Genomic DNA, 18,215 nt, shown 5'->3' with positions numbered 1-18,215 from the left:
GGTAACACATCCCCCCCCCCCCCCCCCTCCATGCCAATTGCTTTTTTTTTTTTTTAAAGTGGATATGCGTTCCACTGTGTCCCCGGTAGATTTGCTGTCCCAACTCCTGGTCTCAAAATAAACTTACTAACCCCGATGGGCTAAGGGAATTAAGGCTATGACCACAAGTGCAGCGTGGGAAGGGAGCGCCAGGCATAGATCCCTGGGCTCCTCCGGTGCACCCTGGTCATGTTGTGTCGTGTTGTGATGAGATATATACAGAACAGATGTTGTAGTGGGATGATATTACCAAGATCTTGCTCGTTGTATGTCGATGTAGCTCAGTTAATAGCTTGCCAGCTTACATATAGGTTGAATGTGTAGTGTTACTAGTGATACAATAAATTGTAATGTTGTTAAATTCCCTTTAAAAATGCTTTCATAAACACTTTAGAACTGTATACAGTAGTAATAGATTTCAAAGGAATAGCCAACACATTGAACATTTTGCTTCAGACACTTTTCCAAATTTTGCCTCCTTCTAGTACCTACTCTATTGAATTGGGGTGAGCATCAGTAAATGAGGGCGTCTACGGAATGTTTTGCATCCAAACATAGACTACAATCTTGCCCCAGACAAATAAGGAATCCATGCAAAATTTAGTAGCAGTGAGTTCAATGGTGTGGATTTGTGTAGCCCGACTAACATACAGACACACATCCAAAACATGTTTTGCATATAAGATTTTTGCATCCAAACGTAGACTATGATCTTGCCTCAGACAAAAGAGGAATCCGTGCAAAATGTGTTAGACAGGGGTTCAACAGTGTGGATTTGTAGCCAGACAAACATACACACATTCATACATTACGGTTTATATATAAAGATCTAGAGAGAGCAGGTATTGTTATACTTGGGTATCCTTTAAGGAGAAAGGGGCATGACAGTGCTGGATATCTTTTAGTACATTCAATTAAAGCTGGCCCAGATCTCTTACCTACCGGCGTTCCCCAATCTTTGTATCTCTTTTCAGCCCTCACATCTGATGATAGGTGCCATGGGGTAGTGAATGTTGATCTCCTTTAAATGTGGCATCTTTACAGATGGCAGGTGGATATGGAAAATGCTGCAAGGAATCTTGAGAACAATGTCTAGGGGCCTATTTTGAGGAGGATCAGTAGCTCAATGTATGGCACCGGATTAAAAAGATCTCTTATAACTAGAAGCACAAATTGATACATTTCAAGTTGCTTTGTCAGTTTGATGATACCTCTGCTAGTCGTTTCAAGATTTATTCAGAAATGCTCGATCTTTTCTGCCATTTAAAGAGCAGAGAGCTTATTTCTGTTGCTTGTTTGGTTTGCCCCTCAATTCAGAGACTTTGTTTACAGGTAGTTAACATGCTGTTAAACATTGCAGAAGGAAAGTGTATGTCCTCTCCGCTGCTGGGGTGAACTGGTGAGGTGCAAATGATTTGCAAGAATTTATGGGCTTTTTGTTGTTGGCCAGGCATTAGTAGGTGATTGCTTGGTACACAGCACTTTGGCTGAGTGTCCAGACATGGCTTGAAGATGTTGCTTTCGGCTTTGATGAGGAGGATCCACGTCCCCCTCGTGTGGGCCATAATTGTGCCCTCCTGCAGATTGGGCTGGTCACAAAGTTATCTACTTTATGGATAATCTGCTAGTACGACAGACCTGGTTCTACCCTTTTTCTGACTTACAATTTCCCTAGTTTTAGCCGCACAGTATGTATTTTTACATTGTTGTACAAAGTATTGTAACAGCTATTTTCTTCTTAATGTTAACACATCTTAGATCCCTTCACAATGAGATTTATATATTTTGTTAACCAATTGTTCATATCATCCCCTTGCTGAATCAGTTTAGAGCTCTTGCTGTTTGTCCTTAATTTAATTTGAAATGTTTAATAAAAAGAAACGTATGGGAAATTCAAGAAATTTACAGTGATATTTCTAGACCTTTACTTGCATGCAAGGGACTTTTAAGTACTAAACCAAACTTCATTTGAAAAGCTGTTACTTAATTGAATTTAGCGATCTTTGCTTTGTTTCTCAGGGCCTATTCCTCTTGGTGAGAGGATTCAGATTTTCAACACATTCATTCGAGAAAGTCATAATTCTATTAAAGACACGGAGGCACAAAAATTATGCTTTTTCCCATAACTTTACTTCTCGCGCAGCATTGAAATTAACAATAATACAAACATAACAAAGATGAAGACTACAAGTCCCACTTGTTTCAAATCTCTGGTAGTCCAGATATTATTGGTTCCTAAGAAAACATGTGTCCAAAATGTCTGATCAACTGTCATGTCGCCACATAAACATAGGAACTCCCACTTTCTTTTGCTGGTCTCATCATTCGCCCCAACCGGTAGACGCGTAATTCCCAGACGATTTTCTGACCATCCGCTTCCCGCTGGCTTGTTCTTTGCGATGGGACATAGTATAGCAAAAACACGTTTCAGTGTACCATATCGACAAGGTGGGATCGTGTGATAGCTTACAACATGCGATTATGACAACAGTAACCATAATAGCACAGTTACATACATAGCTCAACACGATTGTGAGGGTGGGATAATCCTTTGCCTCTGTCACTTTAATAGAATTATGACTTTCTGGAACAAATGTGTTGAAAATCTGAATTCTATGTCAAGACTGGAGGCTTGGAATATGCTTGTTCAAAGCTTACCTACCACCAGCGTTGCCATCTGCTCAATTGGTTTGAAATAAAAGGTCTTAAAGGTAGCTTCATTAGACCAAACAGCAGATCTCATGATATCCTCCAATCTGGCCCCTACATTGAATGCTTTAGTGGCCTTAGCTCCCCTCACTGAGTGAGCCCCATATCAATGCACATTGATACCGACCTGGCCCATCACCCATCTTAGCCATCTGATGGTGATATCGCGCCATGTGGCATGCACAAGGCTATCAGTAGTTGTGATACTCCTGTAAATCTCACGTCACGGGTGATCTCATAAACTGCTAGGCATCTAATCAGGTATAACTTAGGCTGACCTGGGAATTCGTTGTATGTAATTGATCTCAACCCTGTTTTCGTATTCGCTATGAGAAATGTCACCCCATTCGGTGATAAGGATTTCTTATTCACCTCTACAGCCCTGACATCTGATACTCTTGGACGATAGCGGGCACAAGAGCATAGTGAGTTTAGCAGTGTCGCTTTCCTAGATAGCTCTGTATTTTCTGGCCAGGCGAGAAACCTTCTCAGCACTGAGTCTAGATCCCACAGCTGATTGTATTTCTCCCTGGGGGATCTAGTCATTCTTACCCCTTTTAACAGCCTGCATATCAATGAGTGCTCTCCTATCGGTACCCCTTCCAACTTGGAATGACCTGCATTAATGGTCCTATACGCTTTCCCTTGCGCTGCCATCTGAGCCAGATAATTGACAATGGGCCCCATTACGGGTCCGGTGGACCCATAAGCTTGCCGGCACCCTTGTTTCTGAACAGGCAAACTCGTAATGAAGCCCAGTGTATACTACATCTGTTCCATTGGGATGAACGTCGCTTTCCACGCACCAACTGCACCATTTCGTCCACGCGGACCTGTATGCTCTGTGTTCCTGGTGCCCAAGATTTGTTGATGAGCTCAACCTCGCTCGATAAGCCTTGCCTAATCCAAGATCACCTGAAATAGCCCAGGCGATCAGATTGAGCTTGCCTGACTGCATTAGTGGATGTGTGCCTTCTACTGGGTCTCGTATGATGGGTTTGTGTCTGGGTAGCACTACTGGGTTGCTGTGAGTTAGTTCCAGCACACACTAAAACAAGGCTTGCCCTTTCCAATCCAGTGGGGTCAGAATCGGCGAGGCTTTCTGCCTCCTCACCTGAACTAAGGTTCTTGCGATCATCGAAAGCGGGGGAAATGCGTAACATGTGTCCTGCCCCCACAATTGAAGGAAAGCATCTGTTGCTTCTGGTTCCGAGTCTGGCCTCCAACTGAAAAACCGATGTAGTTGGTTGTTCAACCTTGATGCCTAAAGGTCGATCTGGCACGGCCCCCAACGAATCATCAGTTCTTGGAACACCACCTCATCAAGCTTCCAGTCGCTGGCATCCCTGATGAATCTGGAGTTCCAATCGGCTACCTCGTTCAATCGACCCGGCCGGTATTCCACTGTCACTGATACTTGTCTCTGAAGACAGAGGTGCAAAAACTCTTTTGCTATTTATGCTAACATTCTGAACTTTGTGCCACCCAATCTGTTTATATACCTGACCGCCGACACATTGTCCATTTTGAGTAGCACACAACATTGTGCCCTCTCTTGAGTCCACCATTGTACAGCGAAGGACCCTACCTGAGGTTCTAGGCAATTTATATGTAGAGGTGTTTCCTGATCCGACCACCTGCCCCCTGTCGACAGGTTCCCACACGAGGCTCCCCAGCCCTATATGCTGGTATCAGATTCTATAATAAGGTCTGGGGATGAGCCAAATATAGCTCTTCCGTTCCATGCATCCATGTTTTGGAGCCACCATCCCAACTCCTATCTCACCTCGGGAAACCGGGACCTTCTGCTCATATGACACACCCCTCCTGAGATGTTGGAACTTCAGTCTCTGGAGTGCTCTGTAATGTAATGGACCCGGAAATGAAGCCTGAATTGACGAGGCCAATCGCCCCACCAGTCTGGCATTTTCTCGAACTGATATTTCCCTCTTTGACAGTGTCTGTCTGATCTGCTTCTTGATGTCGTTTACCTTGTTTATCGGTAAACTGAGAGACCATTGGGTCAAAATGATCACAAACCCTAGAAACTCCATTCATTGTTCAGGGTGGACACATGATTTCTTCCAGTTGTTTAGAAACCCCAGACTCGGGAGCAGCTCTACAGCTCTGTTCACTTGCCCTTTGAGCATTTCCTTGTCCTGGCGCATGAGGCATAAATCGTCCAGGTATACTATGATACAAACCTACTGCTCTTTCAGTTAAGTCACCACAGGTTTAATCAGTTTGTCGAAACACCATGGAGTCGACGCCAAGCTGAACGGAATGCAACCAAATTTCCATGTATTCTCTCCCCAGAGATACCTCAGGAATTTCCGGTGCTCCTCTGCTATGGGTACCATCAAATAGGCGCCCTTGAGGTTTATCCTGGCCATCCAGTCCCCCTGTATTAATATGTCCCCGAGGAGATGGATCATGTCCATTTTGAAGTGCCTGTACACCACAAATTTGTTTAAGGCTCTTAGGTTGATAATGGGTCTCAACTTTCCCTTTGACTAGGAACATATTGCTTACAACCCCCTACAGAGGAACCTGCTACCTGAACTATGTACGCTTTACACTCCAGTTATCTCAGTTCTAGCTCTAGAAGTTGTTGATCCTCTATGCTTGATTGCATACGTCTCGGGAGACAAAACTGTTTTGGTGTTGTGTGAAAGTCTATGTGAAAACCTTTTATTGTGTCCAACACCCAAGCATCTTTGGATACGGACCGCCATATGCTTACATGACCTGCCAATCTCCATCGTACAGCGGGAGGTGGGCGAGCCTAAAGAAACACCTACGAGCGAGCCTACGATGGCCAACATCTTGACTTGGAAAGAACGCCAAGACTTGTCCAGACCCTTCCCCACATCTTTCACATATTTCCCCATGAAGGTGACCATCTTTTCGTCAAGCTCAGGTGTGTCAGCTGTTCCATCGGGGAGGAAGGGCCTTGGGCATTTTGCCCTTAACTTACTCCTAACTTCCTTCGCCATCAGCGCCCTAAGGCGTTTCTTTAGATAGGTCACCACCTTCTTCGGTGCTTTCAGCGCGTCTTAAATCACTCGCCCTCCAACTAAATTATTCTGTTGGCTGTCTCCTTGTCACCATTCTCTGCCACTTCCACGGGAGGGGAAGAAGGGGTTGGGCTTCCGATCTTCTTGATCTCTCCATTGACATCTCTCGCCAAAGGACCTGTTGTAGTGGTACCGGCTAGAAGAGCGGACCCTGCCTCTACCAGCCCTCCCGAAAATGTGTCTGCCTAATACCCTCTTCAGCGAGGCTTGCGCCTTATCGAGGGCTGCGTACGAGTTGACAAACATGGTTAGTTTTTATAAAGGCGTCTCCGAACAACTTCCCTTTTGCAGTTGCCATGGATTCTGAGACTGCCAGCTCGCTCGGCTTGGGGTCTATCTTCACTAATAGCGACATCCTCCTTTCGGTAGTAATTGCATAGTTGGCATTGCCCAGCATGCAGACGGCTCTCAGTGCCCATCCGGTTAAGATCACTGGATCCACTGATTCATTCTTTTCATGGGACTCTTCTTCCATCTGAAGGATTTTTGTGAGCGAGCCTACGATGTCCAACATCTTGACTTGGCAAGAACGCCAAGACTTGTCCAGACCCTTCCTCACATCTTTCATATATTTCCCCATGAAGGTGACCATCTTTTCGTCAATCTCGGGTGTGTCAGCTGTTCCATCGGGGAGGAAGGGCCTTGGGCATTCTGCCCTTAACTTACTCCTAACTTCCTTCGCCATCAGCGCCCTAAGGCGTTTCTTTAGATAGGTCGCCACCTTCTTCGGTGGCTCCCACTCTGAGGATCAGCGATGGATTAGTGCCTCTGGGTCGAACTTGTCACTCCCTCCGACATCATCCTCCTCAGCCTTTCTTTTCTTCTGCGCTTTCCGGTGTTCCTCATCCAAAGATGGTATCAACACCACATCCTCCTCAGAGGATTCTTGCCAGACGTCATCCTCTTCGCCTGAGCTACTGGATGACTCATGCCACCTGCTACTCTTCGCTGTGGATTTCACCTTTATACTTTTGCCACTCTTCATCTTCAGTGGAATAACCCGGGGTGGGGGGGTCTATTTACGGGCTGATTTTTTTTCCTCCTTTACCTCTCCTGTGTTTAATTCCCTTGATTTCCTCCACTTTAACCAGTACTCCATCCCCATTGCCCATATAGCTTTCTGATTAATTTGCCCCATGTTGGGGTCATTGCTTTTCTGGCTCACCTGAGCCCTGCTCTCATTGCTGGTGCTACTGATCATTGGGTATTGGGGGAGGGTGTAAGTATTTCCAGGAGTCTTGAGCCTGTACCCATCAAGAAAATACACTAGTGTGTAGTGGGTGAGTCCAGCTGCTGATATTTCAGCTCTCCGGTTTTACAGGGGACTGAGCCTGTCATATACTAAGCGGCGATACACTCTTAAGCCAGCATGGGCGCTGTGTGAAGCATTTGTGCCTCACGTTCTTCAGTCCAATCTGTAGAGATTGTGCTGAATGATAGATCTGCGTTGATTTCAGTGAGTAGTGCTCCCAGCTTCTGCCCAATGATATACATTTACTCTCCAATGGTCACAAACGTGTAACGGAGCACCAGAACTAGGTCTCTGTCGCGCTCCGCTCACATCTGTGACCGTAGTGCCCCTGTCACCTGTGCCAGTAACTGCGGTTGCTGGAGGTGCCAGCCAACCGCACACACTTAAAGAAACTAAGCAGAATGTTCTGCCACGCTGCTGCTGTCAGCGCTGCGCTTTGCTGCAACTTGACCCCCCCAGCATGCGCTGTGAACAACTTAACCACAATCAATCACTACACTTATAACAAAGCATGTAAAGATAAAGTAGCAAAACACTTAACTTTCTGCTCAAGCAGCAAAGAAAGAGGGGGTTTCATGGGAGTTCCTATGTTACTCCTGCGCCCCGTCCACTTTTCTCTATACTGCATGGGCGTCCCTCGCTAGGGATGGGAAACGGAACCTTTTTCACCAGAAATAATTGTCTTCCCCTTTAAATTTTGATGTGTCGGGGCGCGGCCCTGGGAACATGTGCTCCCCTGACTCCTCCCACCAGTGCTACTCCACAGTCCTCTTTTCCACATCGACTGGAATGGACTGATTCACCAGGGCTCCTGGGTTAGGCCTCCGGCCTTGTAATTCCATGCTCTTTCCCAAAGCTTTCTGTTTTTTATCCATCTGTTTACCTACTAGCAATTCTCAGAGAAGAGACTGTCCTCTGGTGCCACGCTCCTCCCCGCCGCATGTCAACAATGGCGGGTTTCAGCAGGTGTCCGGCCTGCAAGGGTTCCTTCCCCATGCGCTCTGCCTCCGGTGCCTTGGCCGTGACCACAGCTGGGGCGGCAGTTCTGCGTGCGAATCCTTCACCCCGCGAGCTCTCAAGAATCATTTGGCCATGTGGAAGGAGCTGTACGGGAGATCACCTGAAGAGGGCATGAAGAATTACGTGAAGATCAGGCCCAAGGTAGGTGCCCTGTTCTCCTCCGAACCACGCAAGGTCAACTCCTTCCGAGTGAAGCGCCCGAGTGGGAGGGACCTTCCGGGTCCTAGAACCAGCACCAACGCAGCAGGCACATGGCCCGGGCATGCCAAAATGGCTGTAAGGCCAGACAAGATGGTGGTTTGCCCGGAACCTCCTCATTCTGGAGAGCAGGCATGTGAACGCATGTCTAGGTGGGAATGGACTGCTCCGGTGACCTGGTCCACATCATACCTGACCACACCTTCACTGGGATGGTACAGTCCCCCAAGACCTCAACAGCCACCACCAGGCCTGTCTTTTACACCCCGGGCCCTTCCCCGCCTGTGAGGATAGGTTCTTCGAAAAGTTCCTTACCCTCATTAAATCACCGTCCTCAGGGGGGTCATCAAAGACATGCTCCCTTCGACACCACCCCAGGCTCCGACCTTGGTCCCCGCACTCACGCCAGTCGCTGTGGCTCGCCACAGCTGCCCACACCCAGCACGCCACTGACAGCTCCCGACTTGCAGGACACAGCAGGTGACATGGACGACAACGAGGAACAGGATACTCCCTCGTCAGCGAAGGCCTTCCACAAGAGGCTGGCGGGTGTAGCAGAATTCCTTGGTATATCCCGCAGCCACAAGTTGAGCAACCTGAAGTGGGGGTTCTGGCCGAGGTGCTGACCATCCGCCCTGTCACAAGAAGAGACATGCCTCTACAGAAGAATGTAGAAATCCTGGCCAAAAAGGGATGGGTGAAGCCGCACTCAACGCAGCCTACCAATAAACGCCTCGATGCCAAGTACACGCAGGTGGAGGGGGACTCCCTCATTCTGGCAGTGCACCCTCAACCGCATTCATCGGTTAAAACTGTGGCCTCCCTTTGATCCAAGCCAAATCTTAATCATCGGCACCCACTGCAGCACTCCTAGGGAAGGAGGAAAAGCTATTGGAATCCTACGGCAAAAAGATTTCCTCTGTGACGCTCCATCTGAGCCAGGCCAATGCTGATGCTATGCTGTGTGCAGTGAATTCAAAGCTTTGGCGGGAGATTGCAGATTTCCTCCCAGAGCTCCCCGCGCATAGTGAGGCGCGCTTCAGGGCCGTATTGACAGAGGCCAAAATCGTCGCTCAAGACCTTATGGAATCCACAATCAGTTGCATCGACACCGCAGGTAGAGCGATTTGTATCGCCTCAAATGATGACAGCTTGGCTCAAGGCAGCGACCAAGTTTAACTCTGATGTGCAGGAGCGCATTCTAGACCTGCCATTTGAGTGAGGGGACTTGTTCCACTGAACCATGGACGAAGAACTTGACAAAAAGAAGAATAGCTCTCAGACATGCAAGTCCTTATCAATCCTGACAAAGTCGACGCCCAAGGCCTAAGGGGGATCTGCCATGTGCATGGTCACCCTAAGGTAGACTTATTTGCCACATGAACAACAGGAGGTGCCCTCAGTTTGCGGATCTTGTGACACAACATGAATGCGTACGCGTTTCCTCCCACTCCACTGATTCACAGGGTCATCTGCAAGGTCAGGGAGTCACGGAGCCTTCGACTCATCCTGATGGCACCATGGTAGCCGACAAGACCATCGTTCTCGTAGCTCCTCCGGCTGTCAGACTAACCTCTGGTACACCTACCTCTGGGATCAGCCCCCTTACTCTCCTAGCAGGGAGGCACAGTCCTCCACCCCACTCCGCAGAAATTAGCCCTGGCAGCTTGGTTCCTGAACAGGTCACCCTGAAGCATCTACACTTGTCACTGGGCAACCTGGCTATCGTACAGGGGGCAAGAAGCGACTCCACCAGGAGTCAGTACAGAAGCAAGTGGACCAGGTTCTGCCACTGGGACAAGACAAACAAGATTGATCCTCTGACATGCTCACTGGATGATGTGTTATCCTTCTCTGAGAATCTGGCTCCCTCAGGTGTGCAGGTAGACACCTGACATACGTATCTGGCGGCCATAGGGACCTACAAGAATACCGTAGACTACATCTTCTCTTCCAATCCGGTGGTTAAAAGACACTTGGCGGGTACTGACCAGATTATATCCTCCTGTCAAACGCCCACACCCGCTCTGGGACCTTAATGTGGTGCTGGGCACCCTGGAACACAAACCCTTTTAGTCCATGGCGTCAGCAGACATCAGGCAAGTTATCATTAAGACTGCTCTTCTAGTTGGCCTTACTTCAGTTCACCGGATCAGCGAGATTCAGAGCCCTGTACCACTTTTCACCGGGACAACGTGGTGCTCAGGACGCATCATGCATTTCTCCCTAAGGTTGTTTCTTCCTGTCACTTCAACGAGGAGATGTTACTCCCAACATTCTTTGTGGACCCAAAGAGGTAGGCGCAGAAGTTATTGCACTGTCTGGCTGTCGAGCGTGCGCTAAGATTTTATCTGGACAGGACAACGAGCTTCTGTCAATCAGATGCTTTGTTCATCACTTTCAGCAGATCAAAACCAGGCTCTCAAGCCTCTGAGGCTTCCATAGCAAGGTGGATGGTGATGGCCATCAAGGAGTCATATGAGGGGCAGCACAGGCCTTTGCCAGCAAACATGCATGCATGGCCATCAGAGCCAAGGTAACGGCAGTGGCTTTCTAGAGACACGTCCCGTGGTAGACGTTCAGCAAGGCAGCTACTTGGGCTGTCCCATCAGCCTTTTGCAAACACTACTGCTTGGATTGCAGCGCCAGATCAGATGCAGCATTTGGCCAGGCGGTTTTGAAGAACTTGTTTTCTCAGAGGGGCAGCTCTCCTCCCCAGGGCTGCATTCAGTTGTAATCGCCCATACAGCATAGAGCAAAGGAGATGGGACGTAGGAGTAATTATAAATTACTCACCGTAGTGACTAACATACTCCTAGTCCATAGTCCCCTTTCCTCCATACGTCCTACCATCCTCCCTAGTAACATTCAGTGTCATTAAGCAATCATAATATTGTCGATGCGTCAAAGGGGACTGAGGAGTGGCGCCAGTGGGCAGAGACAGGGAGCAACACGCTCCCAGGGCCACGCCCAACGCACATCTGAATTTAAAGAGGAAGACAATTATTATTAAAATTTCAGTTTACTGTCCCTAGCGAGGGACGCCCATACACTATGGAGTAAAGGGGACTATGGGCTAGGAGTATGTTAGTCACTACGTTGAGTAACTTATAATTTGTGTAGACATGACAGTTGGTTGGATATTTTGGAGACATTTTTTCTCAGGAACCAATAATATCTGTGGAGTCTTTGTCTCGGGAGGATAGCTCAGGTGCAACATGCTCGCCTTGGAAGCAAGACGATACAGAGCAGCACAGGTTCGATCCCCGGGTCCGCACTTAGAAACCTCTGGGTATTAAGTGTGTTATAAATAACCTACCGTATCATATGTGGACTACCAAAGACTCGAAACAAGTGGGACTTGTAGTCTTCATCTTTGTTATGTTTGTATTATTGTTATTTTCAATGCTGATCTCGAGGGCCTTAATGAAGGCCATGGGGCATTACCTGAAGAGTTAAGTGCCCCCCTGCGCGGGCCTTATTGTTATTAGTACCCCGGCCAATAAAACCAGGGTGCTAAGAGCATTTTTGCTTCTGAAACATTTGTTTATAAAAAAGTGGCCGCCGGGTAAGGGAAAACGAAGTCCGTTTTCCCTTTCCATCGTGGCATTGAACAAAGTAAACAAAAAAAATGGCCTCCGTGGAAACTGGAGAACGAATTACACATAGTCCCTTCTTCCTTTCCATGATGGCCTGTCGTAGATCGGGAGCGGACGCGATGGGGCCAGAAGTGTTCCCAGCACTTCCGCTCCCTAAATGCACTCTAAAGAAGGCAAGTGGGGGTTAGGCGTGTGGAGGGAATTCTGTGGATGAGGGATGGGAGAGGAGTAGGGGAACCACACTTACCTCGTTTCCCGGTGGGAAAAGATGGCCGCCTCCAACCGCGAGGCGGCTTGGAGCAGGGGGATTACCGCTGGTAATTTCATCCCATTCCCGAGCCTTCTCATTGGCTGAGAGTATTTCATGTTCTCACGATAGGATGGGACACTTGTCCACTTGCATTTGGATCACATGGAATTACCATTGCCTTCTTTGGAAACATTCCTACAATAATGCACTGTTGTCGCTTTCGTATTTCCGCAAACATCCACTCAACACTATTCTTTGGACATTTATTCCACAAGGGACCATAGACTGCACTGCTGAGCAACCAACGGCCCTCAAAATGTTGTCCTACAACTCCCATCAGCCATAGCAAGCATAAATGAGTTAAGATGGCAGTTTTAGTTCAAATGATATTGAGGGCCGCATGTTGCCTGCCAATAGCCTAGGGTACAGTGAATCTGTGATGCCTTCTTCCCAGACTTTGGATCACTTCCCATAGCTGTGCAAAGTGTCAACATCTGCATGCATAGTGTAGTAGGGGAAGAACAAGTTACCCACCTTTACCCATTGATCTTCAGGCTTGTGTTACCACCACCCCTTCCTAGCTACAAACCATTCTAAGGAAGCATATTCATGGTACAGCTGTTTATGTTAAGAGTGGAAAAGCCAGTTGGAGAATACCATGCAGGTCTTCAGAGAAAATGAAATGCTGGGAGTCATTAATGAGTATCACTGAATACTACACTATAGTGGAAAGCAACCTCTTCTGTGCATATCTTACTAAAACAAGCTGTGAACATGTGCAGTTTCTTGTGACTGAACTGCAGTTCTAATGTGAGTCCTAAGTTTTCTGTGGTCATGTCTAATTTTAACACCAGACAATCGTAGAGCAAACCTTGCATTCTATTAATTTACACTGCTGTGTTTAAAGGCCAATTTTATAGTGTGCCAACTTTGTGGGTGTATTAATGTGCATGCTTAACATTTGTCATTGTTATGTCCCTGAGCCACCCATAATGAAATATGAGAGTGAGGATGAGAGGTGGTGGATGGAAACAGATGGCTTTTCAGTTGGGAGAATAATTGTTTGTTTTAGGCTTAGGTCTGTGTAATAAGATAGAATTGGCATGTTTATACTATGTTGATAAGTTGTGCCTTTCAAAATGTTTAGCTCCTCTGAATTTCATGTCCAGACACCACTAAATGTAGACCAACAGCAGGGGCTTCAGGGAATGTCTGGTAGGTGCATCCTTCACCGCCACACCCCCCTTGTAGTATAATTCCTGTCCATTTCACTCATGGCTTTTGAGGATCACAGTGGCGTTGTCACTCGCATGTGTTTTATGATATAGCCAGTATTCATCCTGATCATGAACAGGAGGCCCAGAGCAGCAGAGTTAACAACATTGCACCCAAGAACAGTCCCCACACAAAGCATTGGCTTTTAATGATGAGAATGACTTTCCTTTTCATAGTTATCTTTTCCACTGGGAATCCTTTTAGGGAATCAACAGATCTACAATACCATGGCAGGAACACTCACATTCTCTGAGACAGTGAGAGGCTAATTCCCACTTACATTTCAATGTCCTTTTCACTCTCAATTCTTTCTCTGTGCAAAGCAATGAGACCAAATGCTACAATATGGAAATGTTTACATTTCTGATGGTCTGAAACACCCCAAATAAGAGAGCAACTTGACATTCCTTGAAGGTTTAATTGGTATGGGTGCATTCTTCCCTTTCTGCCGAGTCACAGATCCTTTAGGTGGCATGGGGATAGCTATGATTGCTTGAACTTGAAGAAACACCAGACACTATGGAATAGTAGTATTATTCATCTTGTGTAAAATCACACAATGTAGTAGTAGTCTTTTTGAAATTATGGCAGTGTGCCCTCGGCTATGGTCTTGGGTGTACTCGACTGCTCGTCAATGGACCACAGGTGCTACAGAAGATGTATCAATTTCCAAACCTAATAAACACATTTTTTTTTCTCTCCTGGCCTTCAGTACATTAGTGCGGGGCTGCAATTTATTCAAAAACAACATATGAAAAGGCTTGATTTTCAGTAAAGTGGTTGATTCTCTACATCTTTTTCTTAAAAAGGGATTCATATTGCCTAGAATATCAGTAGGCCACACACCACTGCCCAGTTGTTTCAAGGGAACTTATAACCATCCAAAGGTCTGATAGCCTCCGTTCTCTGCTAAGCTTCTGTCTCTGGATTTAATATTTGTAACCTTTTCCCCTTTCTGATAATGCATTCCATTTAGATATCAAATATTGTTTCTACTGCCCATAGTCAAAGTAGATTCTTGAAGTAGCTCAATTCTTTCGGACTAATGTTTCATGTTGAATTTCTAAAACAACCTATTTGTTATTTGTTTCAGAACACATTTCTGGGTTACTCCCCAAAGACCCCAAAAACAAGTAACTGGGCGGTGTCATGTATTTTTCTTCCAAAAACTAGAAATATCCTTCCATAGGTCACATTTTCAGCATTTTTATGTTTTAATGTTGCTGTTGAGTTACCACTCTAACAAAGTGTGTCTAAGAGTACAGTTGTTGCATGTTGTAGATCGTACTTTTATCAGATTTATTGGCGGAATGTGCATCAATCTTAAATATACGTTTCCATATCCGATGCATTTATTTCATTGTCTTTTTCTTTCAAATGTAGGGAAAGAGGCTTGGTTCCATCAGCAAACCTTTTATTTTTCAAAAGGACACTGGAACACAAATTAGTTCATTTAAATGCTGAAATTGGTGCTACTTCAAACCATAATTCTCACCAAAACAACTCTATTCATCTAGTTGTGTGAAGCGCATCGATCTGTGGAATGTTGAAGATTTCGCTCTGGTGATTGACGATGCTGATCTACTGCACATCCAACTGTGACCAAAGTGTGTGTTTATAATAATGCACAACATAAACTCATTCAATAAACTCACTTTTAAATGTTTAGTATGTTTTCTAGTAAATTATTTTTACATGTGAGCATGTGTGTTGGTGTAAAGAATCTACATGTTAAATAAAAAACATTTTATGATTGAATACGAAACACGTGGGAATGTCACACTGACAGAAGAAAATGTTCAGGTTGGCTTTCATTGTAGATAGAATAGGAATACAAGTATAAATGAAGAGAAACGGGGGAAGGGGACTTGAATAAAAGCCTTTGTTCTTCAATGAAAGTTAAAATTGGTTGGGATTACCACTTGTTGACTGGCGAAGACCTCCAACTGATGCTTTTCAATTGGAGACTCTTAATGAACAGTATGCTTCTTATTGATCTATATAGCTGATCAACATCCTTGACCACCTGTTATAATGCAAGTCAGTGTTCTAGATAGGGGATATCATTTGTAAACCATCTTGTGTACTCTCAATCTGGACCAGAACCACAGTTGTAGCTGGTGCAAGTGTTGGGAGACTGAAGGTATATGCATGATGTGTAACGTGTAGATTGTGGAATTGTGTAAAGAAACAATATAGTAGGTTTGTGGCAGTGGAGTCCATCACACTAAATATTCTAACTCTGCGGTCCTTTGATCTCAGTACATTAAACATAATATACCCACCCCACCTCAGTGTGTGGGCACTACCACCAGCAACCCGTTTTCATGACTGCTTACTGGATATGAATCACTTCATGATATGAATGACTACCCCTGAAGGTAAGCCCCTCCCTGGCTCATAAAAAGCCTCAGACTTCTTGAATGCCTACCCACTTTCCAGACAATACTGATAAAAATGCATTAGTGATTCATTAACAAGTGATTACTTGTTCATTGAAATAATTTCCTGAATGTCAGTTACAAAAACTGAATTCATTGTTCATCAGAGTAGTCTAATTGTGTTTTTTTTGTCAAGATGGCACAATTTCATGTAAGTAACAAAATGTTAAAACAAAGACCTGTCTGGCAATAAAAATGTAAATGTGTGAAATTTCAGTATCATTAAAAAAAATCAAAACGCTTTTGAAAGATTTTCTTTCTTGAGCAACTTTGTTTAAGCGTGTGGTCATTTAAATAGCGTCAAGTTCATTAAAGAGAAAATCAAAATTGAGAAACTTAAAAGCTTGCACAATTTTCTGACGATAGCCAAATGTTATCAAAAATGTATTATCCCCACCACGAGTTTCCCGTTGTACAAATCACTTTCAAAACTACTACTGACAACTCAATTTGTGTGTTGAAATTTCAGATCGCAAATAAAGCTTCCTTCTAATGGATTGTGTCCTCCCACGTATTCCTTATCTTCGATATTTCCCAATATCCAGCTTGATACTCTGGAAAATAAAATGTCCCCAGTAGAGGGTGCTGTGCATAGATGCCTGTCGAGTCGATGTCCCTCAGAGGCCTACATGCCGATATCAACGTCATCACAGGTATAAGTAGCGCGTGCAGCGTCCGTTGCTCAGTTCCGTTTTTCCGCGCTTCACATCTTGGGGAACGCAACGCTCGGTTCCGTGAGAACTTCAAAATCCTTCGATTTTTCGATGAAAATATCTGCTAAACTCGACGAATATGGCTTCATCATCGGCTCCATCGACACCCCGGTCTGGTTTTTTAACTGATGTCTTAAATGTGTAGCTGTCTATCGACCGTTGAGCATGTCAGCACCTATGCTTGAGTCTCAAGGCCTCTCTCACGATCTCCAATACCGTCCAAGGGATCCATACCACACCACGCTGCAAACTCTGCCTAAACATGCTCAGACTTTCCCCCAGGTTTAATGCAGCCAAAATGCTACTAGTCGATTAACTTATTTTGCCACTAACTTAAAATTGCATTATTCGTTCCTAGCTCACTCTAGTTCAGATGTTTACTGCCCATAACTTCTGGTAGGACCCTAGATTGGGTAGCAGACTTGAACTGCGACACCGTAATTATCGCCATTATGCCACAACCATGGACCGATCATCACCTTCTCCCATTGGAGGTCGTAGCTAATACTACTAAAATCAAATCCAACCCTATAGCGCCTCAATGCCCTACGAGGAACAATCAGAACATCAGTGGATGCCATTTTGCCTCATGTGATCCCTATCCTAAACTCAGCAGAGAATACCACAGACCCAAATCTGTTAGTGGATATCTACAACTCCTCAATTACCAAAGGTCTAGACATCATCGCCCCTCTTAAAATGCATAAAGGTAAACCAAGAGCTCACCTAAACTCATGGTTCACCCCGGAGCTAAAAACCTTACGCACCGAAAAGAGAAAATTTGAAACCATATGGAAGCGCATCCCTTCCACAGTGAACAAAACTAACCTGACAAACCTCTGCTAGAAGAGATACTGTGATCGAAACCCGAAATGTATAATAACAGAATCAACCAAGCTAGCTCCAGTACCAAAGAACTCTCCATCATTGGACAAATGAAGACGCCTAATCCCCCTGCAGATCCTTGTCTAAAAGACAAACTCTGGTGTACGAAAATTCAGAATGCTCTTACAAACAAAATAGCTACATTGCAAACCAAAATTGCTGACAAACATCAAAACTTAACAAACGTAGATACGCCACACCTTACCCAAAACCCACCTATCAAACCTATTATCGCTTCCCTTAAGCCTTCAAGGTGCCAAGGCGATAGGTGCCGGCCCAAATTATCAAAGATGCCGCCAGAGACTTAGCGCCATTCATAACTAAACTAAAAAATGCCTTATTTACCTCAGGTATTGTACCCAGCAACCTAAAGGAATCTTGGGTACTACCATTACTCAAAAAACAAACAATGGACCCTGCAATTCCTACAAACTACAGGCCAATCACCACAGTCCCGTTCTTACTGAAGATTTTGGACAGGGTTTCATACCTGCAAATTCAAGACTACTTGGAGGCGAATCAGCTCCTGGGACGCGACAATCTGACTTTAGACTGCAACACGGTACCGAAATGGCACTGATTGATTTAAAAAGCCAGATTAACGAACTCCAAGATAAAGGGGAAAAATGCACTACTATTATTGTTGGACCTATCGGCCACGTTTGACCTGGTTGACCACAGAGTTCTCTGTAATCGCCTTGCCTCAGCAGCCCATTTCTCCCAAGATGCAATCATATGGATCGAATCCTTCCTAAAT

At 45.4% G+C, this 18,215-nt stretch overlaps 1 protein-coding gene across 6 annotated transcripts in view; it reads left to right on the top strand.

The window, feature by feature from the left end:
• Positions 1-15,087, top strand: part of PRP4K (pre-mRNA processing factor kinase PRP4K) — a 1,306,928-nt gene extending 1,291,841 nt beyond the window's left edge. For all 6 annotated transcript variants that reach the window (XR_011274234.1, XR_011274233.1, XR_011274232.1 and 3 more), the window contains one exon: positions 14,803-15,087. The gene's annotated coding sequence lies outside the window, so the exon portion shown is untranslated. The remainder of the gene's footprint in view (positions 1-14,802) is intronic.
• Positions 15,088-18,215: the final 3,128 nt, after the last annotated feature.

The sequence above is a fragment of the Ambystoma mexicanum genome, chromosome 5p (assembly GCF_040938575.1).
Source record: "Ambystoma mexicanum isolate Mex_15411 chromosome 5p, UKY_AmexF1_1, whole genome shotgun sequence".
NCBI lineage: Eukaryota > Metazoa > Chordata > Amphibia > Caudata > Ambystomatidae > Ambystoma > Ambystoma mexicanum.
Note: the sequence above shows the minus strand (reverse complement) of the source record. Positions and strands in the feature narration are given on the sequence as shown.